This window comes from Pogona vitticeps, chromosome 3, assembly GCF_051106095.1.
Source record: "Pogona vitticeps strain Pit_001003342236 chromosome 3, PviZW2.1, whole genome shotgun sequence".
NCBI lineage: Eukaryota > Metazoa > Chordata > Lepidosauria > Squamata > Agamidae > Pogona > Pogona vitticeps.
Window position 1 is genome coordinate 157,626,972 of NC_135785.1, and position 6,968 is coordinate 157,633,939.

At 41.7% G+C, this 6,968-nt stretch overlaps 1 long non-coding RNA gene across 1 annotated transcript; it reads right to left on the reverse strand.

The window, feature by feature from the left end:
- Positions 1-937: 937 nt before the first annotated feature.
- LOC140701838 (uncharacterized) lies at positions 938-2,412 on the reverse strand. The gene is made up of 2 exons (XR_012080818.2): positions 1,535-2,412; positions 938-1,428 (listed from the first exon to the last, which is right to left on the reverse strand). It is a non-coding gene; the product is annotated as an uncharacterized LOC140701838 (long non-coding RNA).
- Between the last annotated feature and the right edge of the window lie 4,556 nt (positions 2,413-6,968).

Sequence of the window (6,968 nt, forward strand, 5' to 3'; positions counted from 1 at the left end):
CTCTGTGAAACTTTTGTGACCCATCCTGAAGGTGTGTGGTGTGGGGGTATTTTAAGGAAGCAACACCATTTAAAGTTAGAAAAAATGCTATTTTGATATTAGAATGCTAAGCAAAAAAGGGAAAATGAATAAATGATTTATTTTTTACCTCACAGCCAAAACAGAGTTGAATCTGTGTAATATATTACATTTAAGAAGATGAAATTCTGTAGACTTAAAGTTAAACCAGCTTTTAATTCAAACATTTATTCTCTGTGAACCTTTTGTGACCCATCCTGAAGGTTTGTGGGGCGGGGGTGGGGGGTAGTTTCAGTCAAACATCTGGCAGGATGTTGATCTGCAAACCTACGCAATTACTGTGAAACAACAACACCTCATTAACACATCATTTAAACGGATGCACGTCATTTAAAAGGAAATTATTGCCAATACACAATAAGGGGATGTTGATTGGAAAGATACACAATTCTCGTGAAACAACAGCCTCTCTCTCTCATCGTTAACTGTTTGAAGGGAAATGATAAGACAAGCCTTTGGTATCTCAGCTGAACAGAGCTGTATAGTATTTGTAGTCTCAATCTGACTTGAAAAATTATTGTGGGAAAAGCATAAATGATTTATTTTTCACCTCACAGCCAAAACAGAGTTGAATCTGTGTAATATATTACATTTAAGGAGATGAATTTCTGTTGACTTAAAGTTAAACCAGCTTTTAATTCAAACATTTATTCTCTGTGAACCTTTTGTGACCCATCCTGAAGGTGTGTGGGGTGGGGTGGGGGTAGTTTAAGGAAACAGCACCATTTAAAGTTAGAAAAAATGCTATTTTGATATTAGAATGCTAAGCAAAAAGGTAAAATGAATAAATGAACAATGTATGTTCCATTAAAAACTCTTTATTAAAAAGCACATTTTATTACAAGGAAAATGTATAGTATTTTGTTTTTTGTTTTTTATTCATTCATGCATGCTTGGACAGCAATAATAATGATCCTTGTGTAGTTCTATTGTTGATTTAGCAATGTCTAGATATTTTTCATCTGTTGACCTCAAAAGTCTTTTTAGCAATTTATAGGAATCCTCTGAAACTGACAGGCATTTAATAATATTGTGTATGTAATTTACATTTCGATTTGTCATACAGAGTATCTTATTTCTGAAGGCTGCAAGCGTTATAATGAGGATAACTTTTTTATAGCAGAGTTTTTCACATATCTCGTTCAACATCTTGGAATAGTCCGCTTCGTTCCAACCTATGCACGGGTGCGCTTGTTGTGCACAAATATCTTCCTGGCATCCATAGCACTTTTGAATCAGATGTTCAGACAAAGCGTCTTTTAGCATTGCGAAGAGACAGGCCCTTGTAAGGGCCTGCATGTCCTTGTGTTTTTTCAGAGAAACGCCTCCGGCTTGCAAGTGCTGCATCTCCTAAAAATCAAAGAAGGGTTTTAGCACACAGAATAAGCATCTATAGCACACCTAATAACCATCTATAGCACTCCTCTACCACCACCTTTTCCCACAGGTTACCTACCTGCGTTTCAGAAGCTTTCTCATTATAACATGATGATTCCCCATGATGACACGGTCTGACAGGGTCTTCAAGACGTTTTAATGCTACTGGAGGCCCATTTTCACTGTCAGAATCTGTGCTCATGTAGCGCTTTCTGGGTTTGGCAGCGTCCATGGATGCAGCGGCCTTTTGCTCCTCTACCTTTTGGCCTGCCTCGGGAGCTTTGTTCTCCTTGTCAGCCATGTCTTTAAAGCCACAAGACCTTTGCAAAGAGCCGCAAGAGCGCGCAGAAGGGTCCCGAACCAAGTTTATAGCTTCTCTGCAAATCCCTGGGACTTTCCCACCCTTGCAGGGCCTAGGGCATGCTGAGGCATGCCCTAGGGCCAACCTTTCTAGCCAAACCCCCTCCACCCGCTCCCCATTGGTCCACAGGGGCCGTGGGGGGGGGCACAACCCCTCGGGGACCAATCCTCAGGCTACCCTAGGGTCACGGGGGACCCCAGACTCTAGGAAAAGACACCTATAGGCCCACGGTGACCCCCACAACCCCTGACGTCATGCAGGGCCTAAAGGCATGCTGGGGCATGCCCTAGGGCCACCCTTTCTAGCCAAGCCCCTCCAACCGCTCCCCATTGGTCCACAGGGCCGTGGGGGTGGCACAACCCCTCGGGGACCAATCCTCAGGCCACCCTAGGGTCACGGGGGACCCCAGACTCTAGGAATACACCCCTATAGGCCCACGGTGACCCCCACAACCCCCGACGTCACCGCTCGACCAGCCCCTTCCGCCGGAAGGGGCCTGGGTCGAGCGTGGACGCCGGAAGTCCCTCCCCTTCCGCTGCTGGGGGTCCAAAAGGGGGCGTGGCACCTGTCAAATTTGAGTTTGAATAAAGCTACCATTACCCTACTACTAGTATAGCCACAACAATGTAAGCCAGCTAAGAATCACCTAAATGGAAACACAATGAGAGCAAAGTTGCCAGCCAACTAGGGGAGATGGGAGCATGGCTCAGCTGGGTTTTATTGTTTTGGTGCCAGTGACCAGAAAAACAAGGGACAAAACAAAGCTCCTCATATATACAGCTGCATACCTGTTCCTTGGTTGCTTGTTTGCTCTTTCATTTTGATTGCAATTGTGGTTATAACTCCAAAAAATCTATAAAAATAATACTGGTGTGGCATACTATTTGCAGTGTTGCACTAGGACAAGGGAGACTTAGGTTTGGATCTTCACAGTGGACAAACACTTAGCATGCCTTTGGAAGATGTGCTCCCTTAAATGGTAAATGCTACAGTTGTGTTCAAAATTATTCAGCCCCCAATGCTGTAAAGGGGTTTAGGGACTATAGTGTACATTTGGAATTGTATTCAGAATGAAATCCTACAAGGACGTTTTAAAGAACCAAATGCAACTAAAATAACATCAATTGTTTATGTAATACAGTAGTAAATGTTTCTTTTGTGGTTTCTTCATTGCCACAATTATTCAACCCCTTAAAGACTACCACTCTGAAGAAGAGAGGTTCATTCAGGTGTTTTCGATCAGGTATTGAAAACACCTGTGGATGTCACCGAGCACCAATCAAGCATAATAAGCACCAATTAGGCAGCTTTAAAATGACTGTGATACTCAGCTCCTTCTAGACATTTACTGGTGTGGTTACAAACATGGTGAAGTCAAGAGAATGGTCCAGGAAGACAAGAGAAGAGGTGATTTGTCTTCACAGGAAGGGCAATGGCTATAAGAAGATTGCAAAGAAGTTAAACATACCAAGAGACACCATAGGAAGCATCATTCGCAAATTCAAGGCAAAGGGCACTGTTGAAATGCTACCTGGTCGTGGAAGAAAGAAGATGCTGACTTCGACTGCTGTTAGCTACCTAAAGCGTAGAGTGGTGAAAAGTCCCCGTGTGACTGCTGAGGAACTGAAAAAAGATTTGTCAGATGTGGGTATAGAAGTTTCAGCTCAGACAATAAGGCGCACACTGCGTAATGAAGGTCTCCATGCCAGAACCCCCAGGCGCACCCCCTTGCTGTCTCCCAAGAATAAGAAGAGTCGACTGCAGTATGCCAAAAGTCATGTGGGCAAACCACAAAAGTTGTGGGATAGTGTTCTGTGGACTGATGAAACAAAATTAGAACTGTTTGGGCCCATGGATCAACGCTATGTTTGGAGGAGGAAGAACAAAGCATATGATGAAAAGAACACCTTGCCTACTGTGAAGCATGGCGGAGGGTCAATAATGCTTTGGGGCTGTTTTGCTTCTGCAGGTACAGGGAAGCTTCAGCGTGTACAAGGTACCATGAATTCTCTTCAGTACCAGGAGATATTGGATGAAAATGTGATGCAGTCCGTCACACACCTGAGGCTTGGGAGACGTTGGACCTTTCAACAGGACAATGATCCCAAGCATACCTCCAAGTCCACTAGAGCATGGTTGCAGAGGAAAGGCTGGAACATTTTGGAGTGGCCATCGCAGTCACCAGACTTAAATCGAATTGAGAACCTCTGGTGGGACTTAAAGAAAGCAGTTGCAGTGCGCAAGCCTAAGAATTTGACTGAACTGGAGGCTTTTGCCCATGAAGAATGGGCGAAGATACCTGTAGATCGCTGCAAGACACTTGTGTCAAGCTATGCTTCACGTTTAAAAGCTGTTATAACTGTAAAAGGATGTTGTACTAAGTACTAAGATTGAATGTCACTTGGGGGTTGAATAAAAACTAATAATGATGTGAGCACAGAAAAGACATTTGTGGTTATTTCATTATAAACTTAAGGTTATATTTCTCTGACCTACAAGTGCCTCTTTCATGTAAATGTAAGCAAGATGACTGAATGATCAAAATTAATGTCAAAATGACCAAAACATTCAATTTCAGTGGGGGCTGAATAATTTTGAACACAACTGTATCTGCTTGTGCTGTTCCTCATCTTTGTATCATTACAATTTAAATAGAAATACACTATCTCTCACATTGGAGGAAAACCCTTTGAACAGATGTGAGCCTGCTTACATAAATAGACAGAGTAGACTGTCTAGATGGGTGGGGTATAAATCTAATAAAATAAATAAATAGTGCCCAAGTCATAACCATTTATGAGCAATGTTGGGGTCCCTTCTCCTCCTCCTCCTTACAATTCTTGGTCTTTAAACCAGACTTAGAGTAGGCTACTACTCAAGCGGAGGACTGTATTCTGGAAAGTAGGACACGTCCCTGACTTACTCATTTCTAATGTGTTTCAGTATCAGCACCTTCCAGATTATTGTGTGGACCAGGGTATTGTTACCCATTGACTATCACACTCTTTCTTCTATTGACTATTGGACTTCTTTTTCTGATGCTATTCTTGCTCAAAAACATAACACAATATACTCAGAAAGGTATATGTTGAGAGGAAATAGAGGAAAAATTATGTTGTTGTTTTTCAGAGACAAATATGTGGACAGTGATATATTTAAAGGCAAACAACTGCCTTTTTAAAATGAATAAACAAATGGAATAGAATGGCTGATGCCAGAGTTCATGCAAAATTGAAGTAGAGCAGGGATAGCAATTAATCATTCATTTTTTAAACAAATTTATAACTCTCATTTTCTAACAGTTCCAAGGTAGATAAAAATAACCATACAGTACAGAGATGACAACAACACAAAATATGATAGATAAAATGCTGCTGTGAGGAAGGCAAATTTTGCACATCTGTTAAGCTATCCACAAACTGTGCACATAATTCCTTCCCAGACCCCTCAGATGGGTGGCTTACCTCTGTCTATAATCAAGGTGATGAGTGCAGCCATACAAGGCATGGGGGAAAGGGCAGCTGGTGACAACTATACTGAAGCCTGGGCCAGGATCCTAACATATAATTCAAGAAAGGACCAGAGGGGAGATCTAAATATACCCCAAAGAAAAATCAGCAGATCAGACCAGAGGGGAGATTAGCAAATCAGGGTGACTCCAAAGGGCAGGAAATGACTCGTTATGTGGCTTGAGAGCACTGCCCAGCCACTGTTGGGAAGATGTTGCCCACCCATGCTGCACAGGCCAAAACAAAGAGTGAACTTGGAAAAGTTACTTCTACAGACCATAACTCCCAGAAGACACCAGGCAGCATTGCCAATGCCCATGCTGGTGGCAAGATTCTGGAAGCAATAATTGAAAAAGGTATATTTCCATTAGGTAATGTTTCTGAAATAGGGATTCTAAGAATATGACTATACTGAATTTGATTTGCAGCCTGTGTTATATCTGAATTTGTGGTTGGTTCTCACACAGTGGCTGCAAATTGATTTGGGAGTTCGTTGTTCATACTGGATGTGACATGATTCGCATTCCAGCCTACAGCCCACCTTTTTTCCTTCCTTCCTCTGGTCCCACCTCTGCCAGGGCATAAATACAGGAAATAATAATAATGTGCACTCAGGTGTGAGCTTATGCCTGTTTCACCATTCATCTGACCAATAATAATAATAATAATAATAATAATAATAATAATAATAATAATAATAATAATAATAATAATAATAATAATAATAATAATAAGGATCCAGCAATAAGATGATAGCAAAATCTAGCACTAATTTTATATATGTAAGAATTTTTTAAAAAGTAAAACGTTTTGGAGGATGACCAGGGAAGAGGAAAGAATGTCAGAGCAAGTTCTCCCAGCCCTGAACATTACTCTCCAACTGCCTACCTCACCGAAACAACACCTACAAATATGCCCCTCTCCCAATCTTTAAAATAATGTATCACAACTAAACACATGAGGAAAACCCTGTTCGAATCGTTCCAGTTTGAAAGAAGTAGAAATCCTCACCAGCAGAGGAAAAAAACTGCTTTGTGAACAAAAAGGGCTGGACTAATTCAAATCAGTCTTTGCATCATATGGCCAGTGAAAATTACTTCAAATCCACCATTTCAGAAGTGAAGAAAATCGCACAATATTTGACTATGTAGTTGCAGCCTAAGTTATAGCTGCAAAAACTTGAAAAGTAACAGGAAGCTACAAGTTACAAATATAGGAAATATGTAATGGAGAAATAACATAACAGTAACATCAAATACTAGTAAATATTAAAGTAATCTGAAACAAAGGTCTTCTGTCATCTTCTTGGCAGGTTGCATACTTGGGAGTTTGGAGGATGCACAGGTTCCTGCACGAACCACAAAATGGCACTAGCATAGTTGCTTCTGCTCCTTCAACCCTCCCACACCTGCCGCTAAATCCTATGGACAGGTGAGTTTGCTCATGAAGTAGACAGGTGCATTTGCAGCTTCCAGATGGGAAAGCTGAAGTGTAGCTGTAAATCTCCCATAGTTGCAGGGGATGTTTCTGGCCCACTTTGTTTCATGAACTGCCAAAGACAGTGGCTGTGTGTAGGACTAAGAGGTTGGGGGGCTGACAAGCAAAGGCAAAAGATGGGAGATAAGGCAGCATCAATAGGTCCA